The sequence below is a fragment of the Equus przewalskii genome, chromosome 17, assembly GCF_037783145.1.
Source record: "Equus przewalskii isolate Varuska chromosome 17, EquPr2, whole genome shotgun sequence".
Taxonomy (NCBI): Eukaryota; Metazoa; Chordata; class Mammalia; order Perissodactyla; family Equidae; genus Equus; species Equus przewalskii.
Genome location: NC_091847.1, coordinates 40,790,169 through 40,816,995, shown reverse-complemented (window position 1 = coordinate 40,816,995; position 26,827 = coordinate 40,790,169). Strand labels below are relative to the sequence as shown.

At 38.7% G+C, this 26,827-nt stretch overlaps 1 long non-coding RNA gene across 4 annotated transcripts in view; it reads right to left on the bottom strand.

Moving 5' to 3' along the window:
* Positions 1–26,827, bottom strand: part of LOC139076797 (uncharacterized) — a 136,012-nt gene that overhangs the window by 94,139 nt on the left and 15,046 nt on the right. For 3 of the 4 annotated variants that reach the window (XR_011528761.1, XR_011528762.1, XR_011528760.1), the window contains exons 2-4: positions 24,326–24,380; positions 23,400–23,491; positions 5,155–5,320 (exon numbers count right to left, since the gene is read on the bottom strand). This is a non-coding gene — a long non-coding RNA (uncharacterized lncRNA). The remainder of the gene's footprint in view (positions 1–5,154; positions 5,321–23,399; positions 23,492–24,325; positions 24,381–26,827) is intronic. The other variant, XR_011528763.1, reaches the window with a different exon arrangement.

Below are 26,827 nucleotides of genomic sequence, written 5' to 3'. Positions count from 1 at the left end.
AGCATTTAGACTATTTACATTTAATGTGATTAGCAACATGGTTGAGTTTAAAATCTACTGTTTTTCTGCTTGTTTCTTTTTTCCCCATTTCCTACTTTCTTTTAAGTTAACAGAGTGGTTTTTTTAATGATTCCATTTTATCTCCGCTATTGACTTAACTGTATCTCTTTGTTTCATTATTTCAGTGGTAGCCTTAGGGTTTGCAATTTACATCTTTAACTTGTCATGGTCTGCTTTTAAATAATATTATACCCTTTATAGGTATAGGTGTACGTGTGTTACAACAGTATACTTCCATTTCCTCCCTCCTGTCCTTTGTGTTATTTTTGTCATGCTTTCTACTACTATATATGCTATAACATCTGCAAACATTGTTGATATTTTTGCTTTAAATAGATAATTAGCTTTTAAAGAGGTTTTAAAAGAAAAATATGCCTGTTATATTACCCATATATTTTTCCATTTTTAGTGCTCATCATTCCTTTATATAGATCCAAATTTCCCTCTGGTATTATTTTCCTTCTCGCTGATGAATTTTTAAAAATATTTCTTGAAGTACAGATATGCTGATGATGAATTCTTTCAGCTTTTGTATGTCTGAATGTCTTTATTTTTACTTTTCATTTTGACTAAAGAATTCTAGTTGACAGATTTTTTTCTTTTAGTACTTAAAAATGTCTCTCTTGCATAGCATCTGATAACAATTCTTCCATCATTCCTATCTTTGTTCCTTTGTGCATAATGGATCTGTATTCTCTGTTTGCTTTTAAGTTTTCTTTGCTGTGGTTTTCAACAACTTGATTGTGGTGTGCTTTGTCCTGGTTTTCTGCGTGTTTAATCTGCTGGATTCAGTGAGCTTCTTGGATTTATAGGTTTGAGTTTTCATCAAATTTGAAAAGTTCTTGATCGGTGTTTCTTTAAATAATATTTCTATCCCCACTTCCTTTTATAAGACTTCAATTAAATATCTATTAGACCATTTAATAGTGCCCTATAGTTTACTGCTGCACAGTTATTTTTTTCATCTTTTTTTCTCTGTGTGCTTCATTTCAGGTAGTTTTTATTGCTATGTCTTCAAGTCCATTGGTCATTTACTCTATATTTACTAATTTACTATTTAGACTCAAGTACATTTTTCATTGTAATAAATTTTAATTTATTTAAAAACCATAAAATGTACTTTATACAAGTACGATTTACTTGTTTTTTTGTCTTGCATTTCCTATCTCATACTGTTTAGGTTTTCTTAAACATGTGAAGCATATTTAAACAGCTGTTTTAACATCCTTGTCTACTAGTTCCATCATTTCTTTCTGTATTGATTGATTTTTTTTTCCTAGTTATGGATTGTATTGTCTGCATTTTTTCATGCCTGGTTTTTGCTTTTTTTGACATTGTGATATGTTTCTGGATTTCTGATGTTCCTTTAAATAATGTGTTTTATTTTTATGCATGATTAAGTAGTTTGAAATCAGTTGGATTACTGCAAGGCTTGCTTTGAAACTTTGGTGGGACAAGTCCAGATCAGACTTTAGTGTAGGACCAATTTAACCCTACTTCTGAAGATTCTACTCAATGCCAAGTGTTAGGTCTTTCCATCTGGCTGCTGTAAACACAAACCATTCTCAGCCTTACATGAGATCCTGGACTTTGTTTGCCTACTAATGTCCATTGGTTTTTAACCCAGTCACAGGTAGTTTCCTCTCATGCATGTGTAGATTAGTAATCAGTGAAGGACTCTAGAGACCTCCCCACAGATCTCCAGAGCCCTTTCTTGGAGCCAGTCCCTCCTTTCCAATGTCTGCCCCAGAATTTATTTCTAGCCTTTGTCCTCCCTGAACTCTAATCTTTCTCTTCTCAATCAGATAGCCCAGGTCTGTTGGGATCCCTCTTTCTGCACTGAAGCCTGGAAATTGTCTCCGGGCACAGGAAGCCGGAGCAATTATAAGTCTTTCTTAATGTTTTCTTCTTTCTTGTTTTTTTCCTTTTTCTCAGGAATCAGAGATTTGGGTTGCTTGTTGTCCAATATCTGAAAACTATTGCCTCATATATTTTGTCTAGTTTTCTCCATTTTTAAAGTAAAAGATTAAATATGATCCCTCTTACTCTGTCTTAGCCAGAATTAGAAGTTCCTATTAAACAGTTTAATATAGATTTATCTTACCATGAGTGAGGTTGACCATCTCTTCAGGTGCTTAAGAGGCTTTGTATTTCTGTCTCTGTGAATGTGTTTATGTCTTTCACCCATTTTTATTGTGTTGTTGGTTTTTTCATCATTTCCAATAATGTCATTTAGTGCTAAAATTCTGCTTCACTGATTCTTTATAGTTCCAAAAATAGTTTTCCTTATCTATTGATATTTCAATAGCTCTTCCTAAAATAATTTGCAATGCTATTCTACTGGTGTCTTAAAGATTCTTCATTCCATTTTTATATTTGCATATTTCTACACTTTCAGTGCAAACATCAGTTAAACAAACTTTTTTAAAGTATCTAAGACCTACATATAACTATTCTAGAGTAAAGAAAGAGCAAAGCAAGCAAAAGACATGTTTTATGACCTTAAAGAGCTTACTATATAGATGGAAGGAGGGAAAACAATATATATATTTATATCTTTTATATTTAAATATAAATATATTTATATATTTGTATTAAATATACATATATTTAAAGTTGGGAAGGGGGAGACAAAGCCAAAATTACAAAGTGGGCTAAGATTATTCATAGAATTTTCTTGGAAAAGATGAATCTGGAACAAAATTTTGAGCAAAGATATGAATTCTAAATATGTTGGGGAAAAGCATGTGAGGTGGGCTTTCCGGGGTTCATTAAAAAAACCATAATAGGAAGGAGGAGTAGAATGGGGAGGAAACAAGCAGAGAGGTGGGATCTATGGGGTCGCAGCCTCCACTCAGACCCACTTTATATCCTGTCCATTGGAAGAAAGTGATGGTCTTGAGAAGCAGAAGTTCAAAGTCACAGAGGTTTGGGGGAGCTAGTTTCAGAGACTTGGAGGGAAGCATAGCACTGCTTATAAATAGATGAGAACTAGATTCCCTAATTAACAATCTACTAATATTTTCATGGATACTGATGCAGTTTTTAGGATTACAATTGTGAGTTCACTGCTATTATGTTTAACTTTAAAAAAACGAGGACTCAGGAACAGATTTAATTGCTATTCCACCTTCGTATAAAATGCTCGTTGTTCTTCTTACTACTGATCTTTAGGTTTCCCACGAGAGAAGGATTGACCAGTTTATATTGCTCAGTCTCATACTTGTCAGCCTTCCTCTGACCACCTGGCCACACTTAATCCCATGTTTTCTCCTAAGGCACACCCTGGAAGACCCAGGGTGGGGAGAGGGTGGTTATGTAAAATCAAGCTATTGGTCCATGTGCTGACCCTCTACTGCATTTGTAGCAGATGACTCTTAATCCCATTTTTTGAACCTCTGTGGCTTTCCTTGTGAGCCCTGTGTGGCTACCCAGTGAGGGGCACCATCTCTCATTTGTGTTTTCCTGCTCTTAACGTCACAAATTTTACCATCAAAGTGTGCCTATTTTTTCCTCTTACTAGCTGAAGCTCCCGAAACCTTAAGATTAGGAAGGAAAATACTGTCTACTGAGGCACATCATTCACTTATGAATTGACCAAAGGCCTTGAAGTTTTACATAGTTCAAAATTTGGGGTCAATCCAATAAATAAATATGTGCTTGATCGATAGGCTGACAAAAAGGAAATACACCAATGATAGAATGGAAACATTCGGGAGAACTACCAAATTAACAAGGGAAATTAAAGAATGAAAAGTAACTGGATCAAATTTATAAAAATAAGAAGTAAGGGCACAAAGAATTAAATTGTAAATATTAATTAAAATGGGTGGGGGAATATATCAATTGTAACACTGAATGTGACCAGGTTAAATTTTCCTATTTAAAGACTGGTACTGTTAATTTAGTATTTTAAAAAAATTTGCATATTAAAAAAATTTTTAGTATTACTAGTAAAATAGTATTTAAAAAATTTTTTTTAAGTCTGAGCTATGTATTGTTTATAAGAAAATCATTTTCAATAGCTGAATTTTTTTAAAGGGCTAAAAACAAAGGGGAGGACAAAGCAATACTAGACAATCATGAACAAAATAAATAGCAGAAGAAATATTGATATCAGGTAAGTTAAACTTAAGGGTCCAAGCATTAAATAGGATAAAGAGAGAATGTGATGATGAAAGTCACAAGTCATAAAATAAAAGTCATATTTTTCAAAAAAGATAACATTCATAGATCTATATGCACAAAACAGTCATATAAAAGAAAAATCTTTAGAAATGCAAAAAACATATACAATATAGTAGGAGATTTTAAAATACCTCTTTCAGAACTAGGCTGAAAAGTAATAATAAGAAGAAATGAGTACCCAAAAAAAGGGTTAAATAATCCAATAAACAAACCCATCATAATGCAGATAGAGATGTCTCAAATAGACCATTTTCTTTTTCTTCCTACATGCCCAGGACATATGTACAAAATCAGTTATGTAATGGCCACAAAAAGATGTCCTCAGCAAAAATTTTAGAACAGAGATTTTACAGCCATATTCTGTAATCATAATCCAATAAAACTAGAATAAATAATAAAAATACCCAAACAATTCTACCTACTTGCAAATTAAGACCCATACTCCTAAATAACCCTTGGAAATGAAAGTGGCTACTAAAAATGGTATGAAGTGGAAGAGACCCACATATTACACGTACACAGCCCTCTGTGAGGAGACAAGGTTCCCATCCCTGCTTCCCCATCTGTCACTTTCATGTTTAGCAAAGCAGTTCTGCTTACTCAGCCTACACACTGGTGTATGTCTGGAATTGATATTTCCCAGTTTATTTATTTACATCACTGATTTGTTCTCTTAAAAGTAAATCGTATTTCAAGAACAAATAAAATTGTCCAACTTTTTTAAAACATATAAAGCACACGGTTAGTTTTGATATTTTCAAATATGTGATTTATACAGTTTTTTACATTGCTATTCACATATATTCATATTAGTGTCAATAATACCAAATGCTTAGGACAGCCCACAGAACAGCATGTCACACATCCAATGTTAGTTATCCAATGTTTTAATACTTGAGTTCTTACCTGCTCAGCTTAGTAGAAAGTCTTGCCTCCTTCTCTCCCTGCCAGTCCACAGGTTCCTTCCCCTAATGTTCTCAGAAATTTCCCACAGTCCCTCCTTTCTGTAGGGCCAGTTCCCATTACTCTCAATGGGCTTCTGGAGCCAGAACTTGGACATCTCTCCCTGAACCTGGAAATATAATAAAGAACTTTTCAGTTCAGTTAGAGCTTTCCATGTAACACTTGACCCAGGCTCCATCTTTCCCAATATACCTGCTTCCTCCCCTACTGCTCTCCAGGAGAAACACATAGTTGGCCTTCTTTCCAGCTCTCTGGTAAGTGATCAGAAAGTGGAAACACATGGCCCTCTATTTCTCAGCAGGTTCAAATGCTCAAGCATGTGGGCCTCATGAAAGTTACATTCTAATGAGGGAGACAGAAAATAAGCAAGGAAACCAATAATAATATATCAACAGGTAGTGATAAGTGTTATGGAAAACATAAAGCAGGATATATCAGTCAGGATCCAGGCAGGAAAACAGTAGTCCAGTAAACAGTAGCTCACAATTTAATAGTATAAGGAATTATGACGATGTTAGAAATGCTTACAGAGCAAACAGGTGATGAAGAGGCAACCCAGAGATTTGCAATTGCCCCTCAAGCTGGAGAATATAAGAAGAAGTGGTACTGAAGCCCAGGGGCCAAGGCCATTTTGCAAATGCTGGTACCATAGAAGAGACGCAGTCGTTTCTGAGGATAACACCCAAAAAAGAGAAAAGGGGAGAAATCCTCTGGATTCTCTCCCACGTCCTCCCTTCACCCCTCCTTCAAAAGACTAATGTCTCTCATTGACCAAACTTAACTGGAAGCCAACTGGCAAAAGGAGGCTTGGGAGATGTCATTTTCAAGAATCAATCTCCACAGTACAAGGAAAGTAGATGAAGGTGGAGTATGTGTCTGAGATGAAACAGACAAAACTCACTGAAGGAGGATTCAGAGTGATGCATGATGGGTGGGGATCATCTTAGAGAGGGTGGTTGGGAAAGCTCTCCCTGAGGAGGTAATGTTTGAGCAGGCAGCTGAATGAAGTAATAGATTAAATCATCTGAAGATCTGCGGAAACAATGTACCAGGCAGAGGCAAGAGCAAATGCAAAGACTCTGAGAAGGAAAAGAGTTCAGCATGGTCACAGAGGCCACTGTAGGCAGAGCAGAGTGAGCAAAGGGTGAACCACCAGGAGAGGAGGCCAGAGAGAGACAAGAGGCCAGAGCATGCAGGGCCTTCTAGGCCTTGGTCAGGAGCTTGGAGTTGGTGCTAAATGTGATGTGAAACCATGGGAATGTTTGAGTAGTAGAGTGATGTGAACTGATCAACATTTTTGAAAGGTTCCATTCACCTTGAAAATACATGTAACCTCAGATGCTGCATGCATATGTTCCCACGAGTCTCTGCTGTGTTACTGCCTCCTTCCTGCTCTTCTGGTGCAGAACATCCCACAAGACCAATCTGAGACTTGCCAATCTTGGTAGGGCACAATTACACTCTGGCTGTATTATTGTTCTTCCCAGAGCAGCCCTATTAGCCTTGTCTTTTCAAATGATTCAGTAGAAACAGGCTTGAGGGGACAGTGCCTGAATTGTCTGGGTTCTACTGGTGCTAGTTGGATCTACCAGTTGGGATCAGGACTAGGAAAAGGTCAGAAATGCTCTTAAGACTACAAGCCCCTGGAGGGGAATGCGAGATCATTTTCTTCATACAGGAATTCCAGCTACTAGGATTCACTCTGTTCTCTACGTTAAGCTAATTGGAGTAAAAATAAGAATTTTCATGTGTCACAAGATGTTATTATTCTTGTGATTTTCTTCAACATTTAACACTATAAAAACCATCCTTAGCACCATACAAGAATAAGCAGTGGGTCAGATTTGACCTGTGGGCCTCAGTTTGCCAAGCCATGCTCCAGAATAAAGTCCCCTAGTTGACAAATCCTCCCCACAAAGCTTCCAGCAGCTTGTTTAAATATGAATGGAAAGCCAGAGATCACTAGAGAGTTGAGGAAAGTCTCCAATAGGAGAGTCAGAAATGAAAATAAAGAAATAGCAAAAAGAAGAACACACAGGGAAGAAAACCAAGGCAGGAAGCAAGAAGAAACCCACACCAAGGCACAGTGGCCCTAAAAGGGGCTCGTGAAAGAAAAAAGGAGTGTCGCATACAAAGGATCCAGAACCAGAATCCCATTGGATTACTCAATACTAACACTAGAAGCTAGAAAACAATGGAGTAATTACTTCAAAATTTTGAGCAAAAATGATTTCTGACCTAGAATTAATTCCGTCAATCAAGTATGAGGATAGAACGTTCCACTTTAGTCAGTGGATCTAAGAAACCGGGATCCAATACAAAAGAGAAGCAATAGAAATCCTGAGGATGATGGCACAATAAAACCCCTGACAGCTGTGTAACAGGCCTGAGTGTCACCAGACTGTGTTGGAACATGTATTAGTACTAGAGGTCTCCATCTTTCATGCAGAATTGGGGATGGATTAGTGATATGGATATAGATAACTAAGCAAACAGAAAACAGACAATTATTGACAGGGGAAACAAGTCGAACAGGAAAGAAAGTACAATGATAATATACCACATGACTCAGCTGCGACTAAAAATCCTATTCAGAGCAATGCAAACACCAGATTTTGATCTAACTGGAAATTATGCTATAATTCTATTAGGAAGATGGGTGGGATTGAGAAGAGGGGAAGGTGTTTAAAAGAGCTTAAATTTTCATCATCTGTAGTATATAGGAAGTCAGAAGATAATATCTAAAACAGAAATATCAAGTAAAAGCTGTAAAAACATGCAATTTAGAAATATAGAGGACTAAAAGGGTTGACATATTTACTGCTGGGGACTGAAAATGGAGGATGGGAGGAGACAGCTCTTTGCTATTTCTGGGTAGTTATTATAAGAATTGTAGAATTATGACTTTTTAAACTATACACACGTACAATTTTGATGAAAATAAAAATTCACACACACAAGAGATCACGTTGGCTGCTCTAGACAGAACTGATTTGAAGGAGGCAAGTGTGAAAGCAAGAGGGCCACTTAGGGGTTATATCTAAGCAGAAGATGGCAGCAATGGAGATAAGACTTGACAGATTCAAAATGTAGTTTGGAGGTTGATGCAACCACATTTGGTAACCAGTTGACTATGAAGACAAAAGAAACAGAGCTGCCGAAGACAATTCCCAGGTTGCTGGCAAGGATAACACATGGACAGAGGCACCATTTAATGAGTTGTGAAATGTGTTAAAATTGAGGAGCATATGAAACATTCAGCTCTAATGTGAGAAAATAACTTCCCAATACTGTATTTTAATGATGACCAGCTTCTCCGATTTTCATAGGATTTTTTTCCCCATATATGAATCTAATTCTGGAAAACTCCTCCTGTGACATTAAATTTCCCAAGTAGCAAGGTGAGTCACTTTGTCATTACTCAAAGACAATGATATAAATGGTATACCCTAGGGTTGTCAGTGAACACCTACACAGTGCTGTCAACCTGCCTTACACTTTCTGCCAGCCCCCTGTTTACAAACTAGAAGGCAAAATCCATAATGAGTGGCATTGATTTGCTGGAAATATGTTGATCTTTCTGAGTAAATTGTTGCTGTTTCCATTTTATTTAGCAAATTATTTTAGAATAAATCTACTACTAAAAACCTAATAAGATGAATGGATAAACTGAAATATACTCCAAACCAAGCTAAGAATTCAACACGCCCTGAAGTATTTGCATGGAGAAGAGCAGAATCTGTGGCAAATGCTCATCTTAAGGAACCTTCTCAGAAATGCTTCTGGGGAGTATTTTGCAATAGAGACTCTCATTCCTCCTCTCAGACGCTCTGGGTTTACACTTGAATCACATCAGAATTACCAGATGCTGAGTCTCAGACCAGTGAAGAACAGAGGACACAGGTTTAGGTAAAAATAGGAAAGGAAAACAAAGCAAAGAAGCCACTTAGAAATCTCGTGTAGAAAAACAGCCATATGAGAAGAGACAATCAAAGCAATTCCAAGCATCAAGCTGACGTCTTCCCAAAGCCAGCAGACGCCTCCAAATGCAAGTTGCATCACCCTTGATCAGGAGTTGAGAGAAAAGGAGGTGGCACTGAGATCAGAGTTGACTTTTTTTTCATACTTTGTTTTGCTAGCACGAGGGCTGTGTAGCTGCTCTGGCCCTCACGTGAGGGAATACAGAGCCAGTCTGCAAGCTACACGGACAACATATGGCAGCAGCTTAACAGGTACCAGCCTGTCAGGTTTTTATTACTTCTTACGCAAACAATTCCAAATACCACAACTTCTAGAGAAGTGATAAGCTCCAGTGGGTTAGGTTGGTTAGCATTCCTTTCCTGGCTTTCCTGGAAGCCTTTCCCACCAACACTTGGGCTTTCTGGGCTAGGCCCTGCAGCAAGTCCTTCAACAAACAAAGACTCTTTCTTATTCTACAATTAACTAGACAGTGTCTTTTTGTTAGGTGCTTCTCTGTATGTATATTTTTTATCTTAACTGAATTATCCAGTGAATTTTAACACCTGGTTTTATGTTTAACTTGGTTTTATGTCTTCCTAAATCTACCAGATCAACTGTTTGTTCTAAATTTACTAGACACATGTAGTTAAGCAGCTCACCTGATCTTGTCTAGTTTTGTCATTGTATTGGTGTGTTATTGTTCCTGATTGGAATATCTTAGCCAAAAATGGGGAAAAGAGCGTGATAGGCACACCGTCCTGTACAGACACACACAAACACACACTCACGTGCACACCCACAATACTTGCTGAAGCAGGAAAGACTCTTGTATTGGAGCAGGTATTTTAAAGACAGCCTTCCACTGAAAATGAGTCATTTATGTTAGCAGACAAACAGCATAATTAATTTAGAATACTTTGATGATTAGTTTCAGAAATGCTAATAGCATTAAATTAAGAGGACTAGATAGTGTCGAGGTCTAAATAAGCACTCAAAAGGCCTGGGGTAGCATGGAAGGACACATCTAAGTTTCTTCTCTTAAAGGATATTTGGGAATGTCCTGGTAATTGACTAACTTTGGTGTCACTTAGAAACAAGTTCAGTTTCTCCTTTAATCAAAAGGCAAGAAATCTTCCTACCAGCCTGATGGGACAGTAGTAAAGATTTATGTCCGAGAAGCTAATGAATTCCTTTTAAATACCAGTTGTGGATTTCAAAAGAAAAATGGGTAAATATAACCTATTGAACTATTTCTGCTAGGGCAAAGGTTATGCAAATGATAGAAGATAGTATCCAAAACACTAAATATATGTGTTCATTTGGAATATATATATATTAACAATCATTACTCAAATTATTAATTTCATCTTTTAGGTTAGTGCTTCCCTCAAATTGGCCAAAATCACCCAGGGGCTTTTAAAACCACACATTCTCTGACCTTACTCCAGATGGCAATGCCCAGGAATGAAGTCTGGGTGTGTATTTTTAAAAAAAGGCTCAATGATTTTGAGCTAGGTTTGGAATCACTGACTTCTTAAGAAGGCCAAGATAGTTGGCTCATAATTTGTTGTGTCTGGTTACTTCGCCTGTCTTACAAATCTATATACCTGTCATCTGGTAATCAGTAATGTATGTGGTTGAGTCAGTCAATTATTCACGCAAAATTTTCCTAAACTGGAATTTTCGAGAGACCCATTAATGGTTCCTCATCAAATGAAACATTGCATTAAAGACTACTTTCTTGATCTCTTTGTTCAGCCTCAATCTGCTAAATTATTTGACTGTCAGGACATAGGGAGACTGGGCAAATAGTTTTAAAATCCATTGGATAATTTAATGTAGCCTTGCTAATAATTTTGTGGATGGATAACAGTTTGATAAGATTATTTTATAGACCCTTCCTTCTTATGTTTTCTACGTTTTCCTTCCCCAATCTACCTGTAGTAGGCTCTCCCCCATTGTTTGCGGCTTCCTTGCCTGGGAAGGGGTGGAGTGGTGGAGACAGAGGAAGACTCCCTCCCTGATGTTTTCCAAAAGCTTAATCCCTTAGAAGTATTTACAAGACTTGAGGAAAAGATAAAGGCAATACATGTTTTGAAAGATGAAACAGAGAAGTCTGGAAAAGTAGGCAGGAGAAAGGGGCTACCTCCCAAAATATTAAAATATTCCCAGGGCGAGGAGAGAGAGTGAGGAAGGCATACTCCTCCTGGGCAGTGCCCCAGGATGTGTCAGAGCCTTAATGGTGGCCACTTGATGTGCCAGATGAAGAGATGGGAGATTCCTGCCTCCTAGGAAGTACCTGACTCCCAAGCATGGAGTACAAACAGCAGGGACCACCAGCCTGGGGGCTTCATGTGAACAACAACAGTGGCCTGCTCAGCATTTGTCTATGTGGCCAGCGGACCAGAGACCAGATGCTTTGCCATCCTACCCCAACACCTTGCATGGTACAAGGCCCTGTATATATTTCCTATGGCTGCCATTACAAAGTACCACAAACATGGTGCCTTAGAACAACAGACATGTATTGTCTCACAATTCTGGAGGCTAGAAGTCCAAAACCAAGGGTCGGTAGGGTCATACTCTCTCTGAATGATCCCTTGTCTCTTGTGGCTTTTGGTGTTGCTGGCAATCCTTGGCGTTCCTTGGTTTGTGGATGTATCACTCCAGTCTCTGCCCCTTTTGTCACAAGCCTGTCTTCCCCTTGTTGTCTCTCTCCTCTTTTTATAAGGACACCGGTCATATTGGATTAAGAGCCCACCTGATTCCAGTATAACCTCATCTTAACTAATTTTATCTGCAATGACCCTATTTCCAAGCAAGGTCATATTCTGAGGTACTGTGGGTTAGGACTCCAACATATCTTTTTGCGAGAAACAATCCAAACTATAACAGGCCCCGAAACCGCCACCTGACCCGAGAGTGAGAAGGAACCCCAAGAATTCCTGAGGTGAAATTTTCCACAAACTGGTGGGATCCAGGAGTTGGATACCAAGTTAAGCCAATTGAAAGAAAGTTAAAAGAAGAGTAAAAATGTGTCTTATATACTCGAATTTGTAGACTGAAAATCATGTGCACTATAATTTTCATTCAAATATTTATTAAGAATATGAAGTGTTTAACATTTTAACACTCTGTTGTGTACATTAGATCTGATACTTCTCTGCAACAGCTCCCTGGCCCCACCCTCAGTGTTTCTGTTTAGCACAATATAAGTACCTGTCAAACATGAAATAAATGAATAAATGATGGTATCATGGAGAATTCCAACAGAAAACAACAATTTACTGGATATTAATACAATCTGGTGTTTTTCTTTGAAGATATCAAAACTACTTACAATAAAGTCAGTTTCTACTTTGATTTCTGAACCTGCCGTTACTATAAAAACCATTTCAGTTAAGGAAATTTAGTTTCATTTAGGATCTTCTTTACAATTTTTCTAGTTACTTTTCCCATAGTTTATTTGATATTTTTTCTATCCTTCAAAAAGTAGACCACTGGGGAATTGTAATCCCTCTAAAAATTTTAAATGCAGGTACAACATTTAAAGCTCATTTGATTGAAATCATTCTTTAGAACAGCGGCTTTTTGAAAAGGTTAATTTTCCTCTAATGCAGTCAGATTTTCAAATCAGAGTGCTAGTGCCCTGGTAGCTATATTTATTTCAGAAATGTCAACCAAAAATTCAGTGTCTTACAACCAACTAGGAAAATAATAATTACAAAACCCATGCCACTCTCGAATTGTAGCAAAAAGAAGACTCAATATATTACATAAAAACATTTTTAAAAGATAGGAATTTGATTTAACTGACATAATGTGTTTAGTGACCTTATTTCATAGATAAAAATAGGCAAACTTTCCCCTGTGTCCTTCTCATCTTTTTGAGGAAGAAACATAAGGATAAAGTTAGGTGTTTGCATTGTTTGGTTTGAGCTTCCCTACAGGGGGCATTTAAAGCTTTTTCATAGCCCTTGAATTCAGAATAAAAGATTTATTTTTAAAAAAATACTGTGTGTGTGCGCATGTGTGTATGCGTGTGTGTGTGCACGTGTGTTCAGAAAAAAAGGTTTGAGTTAACATCAGTCCCGAAGACACAAACCCCTGGTCTCTTGCCATGAAGGAGTAATCACCTTTGAAGTTACTGTAAAAGATTTCCAGCTGTTCAAAAACAATTCAAGGACATTAAACTAGTTTTAAAAATTAAATCCTTGTTTTTGAAATCATAAACATACATGGAAACTATAGCCCACAAATAGATATGTTTAACTTTTAATATTTGTTCAGTTCATACCTGTTCTACCACTACTTTCCACATATTTTAGTATCATGATGTTAGGACTCGAAATACTCTAGAATCACAGATAAGTTTGAGAAAGTCATTTATTCTATCCCTCTTTCTTCAAACTGAAGCCCTCTTAAATTATTCTTAGGTATTGAGGTTGGAAGCCTTCCAAAACCATTGTGTTGTATGTTTTCTTTTGAGGGTGCAGGGTTTGAAGGGAACCAGGAAAGTATAGTTTAAGATTCTTAGAAAATTCTCTGCCTCCTGAAGGTTGACTAGACAGGGAGATAGAACAAGAGGAACTCACAAAATTTGATCTTATTCTTAGCAGAACACTGGAAGAAACACCAGTGCCCCAGCCCTGACCTAATTCCATTTGGTTTAAAGAAATGGAAAGGATTGGAAGAGGAAATAGTGCTGCTGGGGGGAAAAATAAAACATTGTGTTGCTAAATCAGAGCAGAATTCCACAAGAGCTAAATTATTATATTAGTTTGATGCCCAAGGCCATCCCCTTCAGCAAAATAAAGAAACTCTAGAATGAAGCTAAAAACCCTATTTGCCCCAATCTTGCTCTAGTCAGTGCCTATGAACTTGATTAAACGCCTGAGTTACAGACCAGAAAACCCTCATGAAGGTCTAAGGTATGAATGAAGTGCTGGGGGCTAGTCTGCTATTCTTACTGTGAAGATAAATTAAAAATAACCTATATCTAGAATACGCTAATTTTTATCAAACTTTTTGAAATAATAAACTGTTTTTACAGAGAAGGAGTATGGTCAGATAAAATTTTGAATGGAGGATGATGAGAGCATATTTGAAAATGGACTTAGAATTAGCCATCTATCTGTTTAATAAATATGTTAGACACTAATAGCTCCTGGATACTATGCTAGGTATCAGGCATACAAAGATAAAATCTGTATTCAGAGAATTTAAAATTTAATAGAATTTGGGCACGGGTCTGGTGGCACAGCAGTTAAGTGCACACATTCTATTTCAGCAGCCCAGGGTTCGCCAGTTCAGATCCTGGGTGAGGACATGGCACTGCTTGGCAAGCCATGTGGTAGGTGTCCCACGTATAAAATAGAGGAAGATGGGCATGGATATTAGCTCAGGGCCAGTCTTCCTCAGCAAAAAGAGGAAGATTGGGGGTAGATGTTAGCTCAGGGCTAATCTTCCTCAAAAAAAAATTTGGTAGAATTTGTCAATAAAAAAGAATGAAGTACTGATACCTACTACAACATGGATGAACACTGAAAACATTACACTAAATGAAAGAAAACAATCGCAAAAAAACACAGATTGTATGATTCTGTTTATATGAAATATCCAGAATAGACAAATCTATAGAGACAAAAATTAGATTAGTGGTGGCAAGAATGAACAGGAGGGAGTGGGAAATGGGGATACAGGGTTTTGCTTGAGGGTGATAGAATAGATTGTAGTGATAGCTATACAACTCTGTGATTACACTAAAAAAATTGAATTATACACGTAAATTGGTGAGTTTTATGGTATTTAAATTATGTCTCAATAAATGTATTTTTTAAAAAATCAGTAAGGGCCAGCCCTGGTGGTCTAGAGCTCTCCACTTCGGTGGCTGGAGTCTGGTTCCAAGGCATGGATCTCCACCACTCATCTGTCAGTGGCCATGCTGTGGTGGTGGCTCACATACAGAAAGAGGAAAATTGGCAGCAGATATTAGCTTAGGACAAATCTTCCTCAGGAAAAATAAATAAGAGACAGGCGCATTCATAAAATTGCATAAATGGTTTAATTAGCTGTATGCCAAAAGTAATGAAAAAGGGAATAGAAGGCACTGAGAGAGGAGCAATTAATTTCAAACAGAGGCAGGAATAGGAAACATGTGAGATTGATGGTCACTAAATAATTAGTGCATGGTTATATCCAGATGCTTCTCTGTGGTTTACTAAAAAACGAACTCTACACAATGATATAATTCAGTGCCTCAGAACTGATACAACACTGAAGACTCCAAGGTAAAGAAGGAAGATTGAACCCATGCAGTTATCTCCAACCATCGCAAAAACTAAAATTAAAAAATTTTTAAAAGGTTTAGAAAGTCACAAAGTCAAATAAAGACAAGAAGTGATAACAATGGAGGAGTAATGTCAACAGATTGTTGGACTTACCAGCTGTAACATTGCAAGACAGAAGACAATGGAGCAATGCTTTCAAAATTCTAAGGAAAACTGATTTCTAAATTAAAGTTCTATGCCCAGCCAAGCTATCAAGTTTGAAGCTAGAAAAAGATGTCTCAAAAATTTATTCTCATAAACCCCTCCCTAGGAGGCTAATGAAGGATGTCATCAAAAAAAAGAGAAAAACATGGAATCCAACTCAAGAGAAAGATCAAGAGATTTCCCATGATGGTAAGTTGATCAGGAAACTAAGAGAGCAGCCAGTCCAGATGGGAACATGAAACTGAGGATTCCAAGGGAGGGTTCCCGGGCATGTGGTGTGGTCAAGGATGCAACTAGCATCTTATTTTGTGTTTGACCATATTGGGAAGGATTTTATAGCTGTTTTAAGTTAGAGGTAAAAACAAAGACAATTTTTTAAATGACAAAATGAGGCAATTATTAACTGTTAGAAAAACAAAAAGTTGTACAAGTAAGGAATTGTAACACAATACACTACTTAGTGAATGGTGAACATTTATATAAATATAGTAATATAAACTGTGAATATTTACTTTGCCAAAAATTATAATTGTGTTAAAAAGAGAAAAGTGGGAAATGGCAGAGGTTGAGGATAATAGGAAAGCTAAATTCTCTTCTTATAAGAATTAAAAAGTCGAGAAATGTTATTTATAAATATTGAGTTAAGTAGCTCAATAAACACCTACAGGACCTGAATGTGGTTGCCTGTGGATAATGAAACTCAGGAAGGGGTGGAGCTGCCATTTTTCATCATGTCTTGTAATAGTACTTAACTTTTTTTGGTAAGGAAAACTGGCCCTAAGCTAACATCTGTTTCCAATCTTTCTCTTTTTCTTTGTTTTTTTGTTTTGTTTTGTTTTTAGCCTCCCCAAAGTCCCAGTACATCGTTGTATATCCTAGCTGTAAGTCATTCTAGTTCTTCGATGTGGGATGCTGCCACAGCATAGCTTGATGAGCGGTACGTAGGTCTGCACCCAGGATCTGAACCGGTGAACCACAGGCCGCTGAAACACAACATGCAAACTTAACCACTGGGCCAGGGGGGCTAGCCCCATATTTAACATTTTTAACTTTGTAGATGTATTTTTTTTCTAAAAATTAATATTTGAAAAAATATGTATGGCACTGAAAATACTGCCAAGTCAAGAACATGTATAATAAAGTGACATGTTTTCTTCTTCTTTGAGGTTGTTACTTCACAGCTATTGAAACAGATCCTTGAATATATTAGCAGATCAATAACTATATGCTATTTAATAGTGATTGCTCAAATGCTAGTTCAGCAGATTTGACAATGAATCCTATGGGATATAATCTAGAACCTAATTTTCTCCTTATAAAAAGTACCCTGAGGTCATTACGTGCTATACAGTTCTTTGTCTTGATACTGAGAAGGGTGGTGGGATGGTATGTAGAGGGAGGCAGAGCTGGTCGTATTTACTGTAAATACCTGACAAACTGTAAGTGCTCCATCAGTTATACAAAACCTTCCATTAGCCAGTCTAATTTAGAGAACTGATAATATGAACCAAGTACTTCTAGATTTTTTACACATTTTATGCCCTCTAGCATGTTGTATCCTATTTCCAAAACTTTCAATAGATTATCTTCTTCCTTCAAAATCAATTGATTTAAGAAGTATTTCTTAAAAAGTTAGCAAAGATGGCAAATACCTGGGGCTCATGTCACACACACACACACACACACACACACACACACACACCCCCAAGGCAGATATTGTCATCTAAAGGACATGCTCAGATGGTGGAAACGGTATGGCATTTTCAGGGACAGGGACGTTGATTTCTTTGACTGGAGCAGAAGTTTATACTTTAAGTAGTAGGAGATGCAAGTCACCACCAATGCAGGAACAATGATGCTGAGCCTTAGACACCCAGTTGAAGAATCTGAATGTGGTTCATTGATAGTAGGGAACCCTTTTGAATTGGGAAGCAGCCTAATTAATAAATGTTACAATACACAGCAAAGAGGTTCTGAAATTCCAGCTATGAAAACGTTCATTCAATGGATAGTGGAAATGAAGCAGAGATGAAAAGTAGAGAGATTTCCCTTCCTCCTTAGTAAGGGAAATAATTTGGTGAATTATTAGATGTAAGGGTTAAGGAGAAAGAGAATTGTTGATAAGGACTAATAATAATAACTAACTTTTTTTTTAGCGTTTACTATGGTGCCAGGGTGCTGTGCTCAGCCCTTCCATGTATTACTCATTGAATTGCCTGAAGTAGTCTTTATTATCACCATCATCATTCCATGCTCTAGTTGAGGAAACTGAGGCAATACAAAGCAACTTGCCCAGAGTCCCACAACTAAGTGATTAGATCCAAGATTTAAGCCAAATCAGTCTGTTTCCTGGAATGGATAACTTGGGAGGGGAGATTGGATATCCCAGTGGAAAAGACTAGTAGGTAGTTAGGAGTATGGAATAGGTTCTGTGTGAGAAGGTAGAGTTTAAGACACTTGGAGGGAGTCACTACGATTTTGATAAAAGTATTCATTGAAAATGGATGGGCACAGAGACAAGAACAAAGCCTTGAGTTAATGGCTAAGATGAGAAAAGAGAGTCACCAAGGAGAGAAGAGTCGAAGAGGTAAGGAAAGAATCACGTGTTACAGAGACAGAGTCTTGGACAAATTTCTAAGGAAAGAAGATATTCAACAGTACCAAATGTCTCAGAGAGATTTAATGAGGTAATAACTGAGAAAGTGACACAGGGCTGGTAGAAAAACACAGAAAAAGTCATTTCAGTTGGTTGGTAGGAGTGGAAACCAGATCGCAAAGGCTTAGTATGAGAATAGGTGATGAAGAAATTAACACAATCAAAATATATTACCTGTTCAGGAATTTGGCAATGGAAAGTGGTTGTGTTGACGCAGGAGTTGGAGAAGGCAACGAGGAGAAGCAAAGCTTTATATTCCAAGGTAGGGAAAAACCCAGGCACAGTTAAAGGCAGAGAATAGGTAGGTTTTTCTCATGAAGTCAGTCTTAACAGTGAAGACTATATCTCAAAACACTGAGAAATCCATTAAACTTATCTCTGCAAGTATAGTAGTCAGCCAACAGATCGTTCCTTCCAGATAACCCTGGGCCTAAAGCCAGGCAAAGTGCGTTCTTAAGAAGATCACTAAGAAGGGATGTGCCTCTGACTCCCTGCTGCTCATCTGGGAGGGAAATCCTTGCCAAGAGGGGTGTTTTGAATGTTCAGAGGAGGTAGCTGATTCTGCCAGCACAGGATCGAGGCTAGGAAGCTCACTCTTGGGACAGGAGCAAAGTCAGTGAGGAAACGTGTGTCAAGGAGTGAGGTGAAGAATGGCTCAAACAGAACACTCAAGAGGCAGACATTTCACAGACGTTTCAGTAGGTGTTCATGTCATCACTTGGCAAATCTCATAGCAGAGTCAAGACCCAGGTGGCAGTCTGTCTCAACCGAATAAGCAAGTGACTACCTTGCATGATAAACAGCCCTGCTATCAATGCCCTTTATCCCTATTAAACCAGTTGGAACAAAAGGACAAAAGCTTGCAATCAGCCTGAGGTGCCATAGACACACAAGGTGGTGTCTTCCGGATTCCCAAACCTCCTACACACCTGTGAGGTAAAAGGGGAATCAAATTTGCATTGCTCCTTATCAATGCTACAACTGAAGGGGTTTGACAGAACTAAAATGTCATACTCTGGAGTTCTCTGGATGACACTGGCAGAAGTGAGCCTAGAATCCAGCGCTCCTGCTTCCACTACTGGAGATTCTCTCATTAGCTACGCAACTTCCTGCTCTCTCTCACGAGCGACCCTCAATGCCGCCAATCTGGTTATCTGACTTTTTTGTATTTTCAATTTGAATCAGAAGTTACTTAATCCAGAGTCAAATCCTTAGGCAGTAAGTTTGTCCTTTCTAAGCAGGGTGGGTAAAAATCCTCACCTTCTTTGAAAGCCCAGAGCTAACAATTAACTTCCCATCTTTATGTCTACATCAAACCTGCCAAAAAGAAAAATCAAAAACATCCTCCCTGGATCACAAAATTCAAAAGCTGAAAAACATCTTAAGAACGAATCTCTATGCCCTATTCTTTGGCTGGCAGGTTAAAAACAGAATTTGCATAAATCCATAGCAGTCAGCCCTCTCTTGTTTGTGAGGATAAAAGAGGTCTTTATGTGCTGAAGGGGTTCAGGCTGGCCATGCTGTTACAAAGTCATGAAAAATGGAATGAGAGTGAGCGCAATAGAGTGCTTTAACTAGGAGCCTGGGGATAAATTCAAGACAAAATATCTAAGGGTTGATAAGAGGGTGAAAAAAGATTAAGACTATCACCCATTGGAACACAGGCAGTCTAATCCTTAGAGGAAGGGGGAGAGAAGAGAAGGTTGAAATTCAGATGGGAAGGTTATTTGGGGTTTATTGAACTTGGTTTAGGTTGACAACCCCTCTGAATTTCCAGTAAGTTGCTCTGCCTGCTCCCTCCACCCTGCATAATATATTCTAGGCTGACAGGCGCCCATATAGCCTAACACTGGCATCCGTGTTGATTGGTTGATGCCAAGTCATACCTCATTAAATATTTTAATATCACCCTGGGTATATCCAGAACTGGACTCATCCTCTCCTCTTAAAAGCTAAACTCATGACCTCCCTTCCTAAATATGTTCCTTCTTAAGTGATTTCTCTCCTTCATGTCATCTCCACATTCCTAACCACCCAGTTAGCCTCTGTTAGCTTTTGACTCCTGTCCCACATTCATCTGCCTTCTCCCCAAATCCAAGCAGTTTCCAAATCTAACAGATTTATCTGTCATATCTTGAGATTCTGCAGGGTACCACCAGTTATAAAAGAGAGGCAGGAAGATCATACTAGGCATCACCCATGTCCACTGGTTGGTGGCTGGGGAAGAGGAATACGTGCTAGGGGAGGTGTAGATGCTAATGGCTGGTCACCTGGTTCACGGTTGGTCTATCAACAAGTGGCTGGGCTGACACTGGCATACAGTTCAGCCAGGATCCCAGTGGCAGGGGAAGAGAGAATAAGGCAACAGAGATCAACAGTCCTTGAGTATGACTGTCACTGAGCAATTAGCACAAAAGAAACACAGGAACAGGGATGAAGGCAGGGAGTCAGTTGTAAGAACTGTGTTAGGAGGCAATGAGGATAGAGCAGAATCTTTGATTATCAGAATTTAACCATTCAATAAATATTTACCAACTACTCAGGATGGGCCATAGCAGTGGATATTGCGAATTTAAAGATAAGTACAATTCAGTATGATAAGTGCCAAATCCAAATTCAGACAAGGTTTAGAAGAGTGAAAAAAAGAGAGAGGGTCAGCTCTACTACCTGGAGGTGTTACATGAGGCTACATAGATGAGATGATGCTCAAGCAGGTTCTTGAAGTATGATTAAGCCCCAGCAGTGTGGAGAGGGAACTTCAGAAGGAAGGCATAGCAAAGATGCTGAAGATGGGGTGCCTAGAGAATTGCAAGGTATTCACCCACATTGCATTGGCAGCAAGGGTTACTGATGGGGTAGCCATCAGGTCATGTGATTGGGGCTGGATAAGCATCTGCAGCATCTGGCTAGAAGTGGCCCTGGATATTCAAGCAGGGCTGGGCTGGAATATCAAACTTAGGTAAGGTAGAAAGGAATGCAAGATCTAAGATATATTGAGCTTGACCCTTCTATATCCATCACCTCTCCATTCTCTTGGATACTACCCTATGTCAACCAACCAAAACCTCTTCAGTTTATCTAACTAGTGCAATGGTTCTCTAACCAGTTGCCCCAAGTAGACTCCTCCACTTCCTTCCAACCTACCCTACACACTGTTGCCTTCTTAATCTCCCTGAAGCACAACTTTGAACATGCTGTTCTCCTAAAAAAAAAAAAATTATTTCAATGGTTCCATGTTGCTGGAAGAATCAGGACTCCTACTTGTATTTCATATTTGAAGAGCTACTGTAGAGCTCCATTAAATATTTATTTGTCTCACACTGTGAAAATAATACAAAAATTTGTACAACACAGCATGTCATTGGCAATGGAGGTGATGGGTGGGAGGTAGATGAAAATACAGTGGGGTGGGGCAAAAACCACAGGCTGCCTAGGCCTGGACTTCCTCTTCTCTACATTCGTTAGCCTCTTTTTTCTCCCATCTTTGGAAGAGTGAACACAGAGCCAAGGAGCCAGAGCTGATGTGATGACACCTTTGTAGAGTTTGTCATACACTGTCCTCTGTGACACTGTCTTGGTTTTTTGTTTTGTTTTTGTTTGTTTGATGACTTAGATCTTACACTTTCTATATTTATGAGCACCTAACAATGCGGTTTTCCAGTGCTAAATTAATTTTTTTGTATGCATGTGGAATGAAATATATTTTGCTTGTAAACTTCACTAGCACATAAAAATAGATTTTGAAAACTATCATGATGAAATGAAGGAAATGAAAGAGGTTAGCTACTATTTTTATAATGTCAACATTTAAAATCTTGAACCAATGAGGCTTCACATCCAAAACAGTAAGGAATTACTAATTCTAAAATCTTCACTTTTTTCAGAATGTTGAACGTCATATATACAACAGTAACTGAAATAATATACGATTATAGAAAGTCAAAAGTTATTTGTGCAAATCAGTCTAAACCAAAAAGGAACTTTTAGTGTAACAAGAATCAAAAGGAAAGTAGCAGGCAAGATCAACATATCTTGCAATTCATTTTTTACAAAGAGCTCCTGTAAGTTTCAAAATAGTATTGCATCACTTTATAGTTACTACTTTGTTCATAAAGCATATCCCCTTCCATCACAGTGTGTCTGAGGGTCTGAGCTCAATTTCAGATAATTCTTGTAATAGTAAAAACAATTTACCTTATTAAGGAAAAGATCTTTATAAATGACATCATTTGCAAAGGACATAAATGACATCTGTCTGTTAATAGGCTGCTTTTAAATTCTATTCCATTCAGATGACTAAAGAGGTTATAATTTATATAGGCTATATTCAGAGAAATAAACTTCCTCAAACATCTGTCTATCCACGAAACTAAAAGCTCTAAAAAACAACCATTGGCCCCAAACCTGAGATTTTGTTACAAATGGCACCAGGAATTTGGCACTGGAAGGAAGCAAGGTCAGGCTGCCTGATGAGGGCTGGCAGAGCAAATTCCCATGGCTTCCACTACATAGAGCCTGTTTCCAAGCGCATCTGACCACAACCGTACTCTGCCACCTCAGGAAGAGTGCAACAGCACAGCTTCCACTGCTTGGGAAATGCCCTGTCTCAACCCCAGGGCCTCCCAGCTTGAAGACTGGAACACAATTAGGATGCTCTGGGCTGCAAGGAACAGAAGAGCTAATAGTGACTGAAACAAAAAGAGGCATTTATCATGTCACAGAGTAAGCATTCTGGAAGCAGGGCAGTTCCACAGTGAAGCAAGAGCTCCCCACACCATTGAGGACGCAGGTTCTTTTCATCTCTCTGTTGTCCTTACACAGAGTTCGGTTTTTGTTCTCTCTCTAGTGATTTCAAAATGGCTTCCTCAGTTCTGGTGTATTGTATTTTCATATAATCACTCTAAAATGCAGAAGACAGATTTTCCATGCATGTCTTTTTATGCAGGAGGAAGACCTTTCCCAGAAGCCCCCTGTGGACTACTCTTCAGGTCCCTTAAGCCCAGACTAGGGTATACGCTCAAGCCCTAGCTATAAGAGCAGAAAGCAATATTGGTCATTTTCTTGTCTTTCATTCTTACCTGTCAAAATCTGACCTCAAGATAGAAGAGGTGGCTGGGCAGGCAGCAGGAGCAGTTCCAGGGTGCAATTGGGTGGACATCCAAGAGTGTCACTGACAGAAAATTAACTGCTTTTAATGGCAGCTCCGTTTAAACATAAACTTTTAAAGTATGCTTCTTTGTGCTTATAACATATAACATATAATATCCCTTACCAGCATGCATTGCACACTTAGGTTATAAATGACAGGGGCATATTTACCTTCTAGATGATAACGATGATGAAGATAATGATAATATATGCATACAATACTGGCATTTGCAAAGTATATTCCTAAGTAATGGCCAACGAAACTGGGAATTTCTCAATGGTGGACGTTTTTTACCCTTAGATATCAAGTAATTCCTTCAGGATCCTATCCAGATACTTAAACCCTATGACTCAATGTCCATATATACATATATATTATTATTTTCTGAGAATTATTTCTAAACTTGGATAAAGGAGGATTGATTGTGTCACTTATGGGATCTCTCCCCAAGGGCAGAGTGTGCCTGAGGGTTACTGTGGGAGGGCCCCAGTTGGTCCTCAGGAGAAGGGGTATAATAACCACCACACCATTTCACTGTGCTCTGTCAATGTTTGTTAGATTTCCCAAAGCTACAGTACTGCCTATTAGCAGCTCAATTGCACAAAAAGTTAATCAACATTTTCAACAGGAATACTGTGCTGGCATCCGTAACTCACTTTTAAGATGAAAGATAGGCTCATAAGAGAAGAGAATTCGTTAGCCTGTTTTAGGAATTTTGAAGATACAGTGAATTATTTTCTTTACTTGATAAATACACTTATACCAGTAAATAGCCATTATTACAACGTGTGACTTGAAAGCACCAAAAATCTTCCTCCTCAACCCCAACCTTACCCCTTACCCCTCCTCACTCACAAATATTACTTCCTCTTCACAGCTGAAAATTATCAGTGAATTCTTCCTGATGTGCCTGGAGGTGGTGAAGAGGGGAAAGTGAGAATTGAGGAAAACCTAAACTGTGGTTAAAATGCAAATTCGTTACCTGGGAAAATCATGAATATCTATAGTTTCTGTTATCACAGTAGCAGAAAACAAGCCTTTGAGTAAATGAGACTGGGTTGGGGGAGGGAAGGTGGTAGCAAGATGAGGCTTTGCTTCTCCAAGTGTGGTGCTGGGACCAAGAGGTTAAGGATGGCCTGGGAGCTTGTTAGAAATGCAGAATCTTGGACTCTCCACCCCATACCCGCTGAATCAGGACTTGCGTTTTAACAAGACCCTCAGGCAATTCCTGCACAGGTTTAAATCTGAGAGGCACTGCTCTAGGGCATGAGACAGTATCTCCAAGGAATAAACCCTGGTCAAGTTCAGGTGCTTGGAGTCCTAAATGCTGAAGGTGAGAGAGAGAGGGACTGGCAACCTCAAGTGAGGGAAGAAAATACCAAGAGGGTAGCAATGGCAATCGTGGTGATTGCTAGCTTTAATTAGACACTGACAATTGCAGGTGCTATGGTAGAGCTTTGGTGATTGTTAGCTTTAATTAGACACTGACAATGGCAGGTGCTATGGTAGAGCTTTTCCTGCATTGTTTCTAATCTTCACAATGACCCGGCAACACAGACAGCATAAGGAACCGGAAACTCAAGGAGGTTAGGTGACTTGCCTAGGCTTCTATAGCCAGCAACTGATAAAATCTGGATCAATTCCTGGGCTTGGGAATCAGAGAAACCTGAATCAAATCCTGTCTCTTTCTTACTAGACTCGTAACTTTGTCAAGAAGCTCTCTCTCTGTGCTTCAGTTTCCTCCTCTGGAAAATGGGGATAAGAAGACTTTTTTTAGCTTCTAGGGTATTGTGAGTTTGAAATAGTATACATATAACTGGAAGTGCTTGTGTTTGCATAGGATGTAATATGTGTGCATTAAATAATAGTAGTATATACTATTATTACTGTTTTGACTAAGAAGAAGTTCTCCAAAAACAAAGCAACTTCGCAGTTTTGCCCGTGTTGGCCTGTTTCAGCAAGTCTACTTGGAACAGTGCACGTGAGAAGTGCAAAAATGTGTAACCTACAGGTAAATAAACCCTAACCTGTGGAACTATCCTTTTTCACTGGATGGAAATTATTTGCATCTCTCCCACACTTCCATGAGTGGTAAGAGTGAGGATTCCTGGTTTCCAGCCTTACCACTTTCAGAACAGCTGAAAAGGAAAGAGTTAGTTTTAATTATTCCATATAATTAAAAGAGTTGGTTTAATTGTTCCATATTCTTTGGACTTTCCTTTAACAATATTTTAAAGAATCAAATAAAACATGAGGTTAGAGAAATTCAGAATTATCTGGAGTTATATTTCTGAGTATACAGCATTGGTTCTTAGGATGCTCATAGCATTCACTAAATGAGGAAACCAATTCCTTCAGAAGTAACAAGGTGTGGTAGAAAAGATGTCGGCCTGGGAGTAGTAAGAAACGTGGATCTACTCGAGCTCTGCCACTAAATGCCTGGGTGTCCTCCTGAAGGTCAGTTCTCCTCTCTGAGCCTCAACTTCTTTGTCTGAAAATGAAGAGGTTGACTAGATGGCCATCTACGGGAGCAGGTCTCAAACTTCAGTGAGCATCAACGTCAGTGGGGGAAGCTGGGTTACAAAAAAAGCAGATTCCCAGACCCCACACCTGGAGATTCTGGATCAAAATCCAAATCTGCTCAAATGGGTCCCAGGATTCTGTTGTTCTTTTTTTTTTTTAAGATTTTATTTTTTCCTTTTTCTCCCCAAAGCCCCCCGGTACATAGTTGTATATTCTTTGTTGTGCGTCCTTCTAGTTGTGGCATGTGGGACGCTGCCTCAGTGTGGCCTTATGAGCAGTGCCATGTCTGCGCCCAGGATTCGAACCAACGAAACACTGGGCTGCCTGCAGATGAGTGCGCGAACTCAGCCACTCGGCCACGGGGCCAGGCCCAGGATTCTGTTGTTCTTTGTGGTTTGTTTTAACAGCACCCCAGGTCATGCCAGAGCAAGTGCAGGCCACGCTTTGACAGAGTCTACTTGGAGGTCTCTTTCGGCTGTAACCATGCACCACTCAGTATCGTATCCCATGTGTCCTGTGCTCAGAGCCTGGAAACCTGGGTTCAGCCACCAGCTGCTTCTCTTGTCATGAAGAACTCACCTATATCTGTGGGGATTTCATTTGTTACCTATTTCCTTTCAGGAGACCGTAAGGATTAATAAATCAGCATTGGTACAGCACTTAACAACTACAGAAAACAATGGTAAATTGGTATATACATTGTTACAATGTGCTATTTTTTCAGCTAATACTATGGAAGGGATTTTTTTCTTTTTAAATCTAACACAGCTGAGCCTTTTCAGCCTTTTCTGAAAGCTAAAATAAAAAACTGTCTTGAGTCGATTTGCCCTTCAT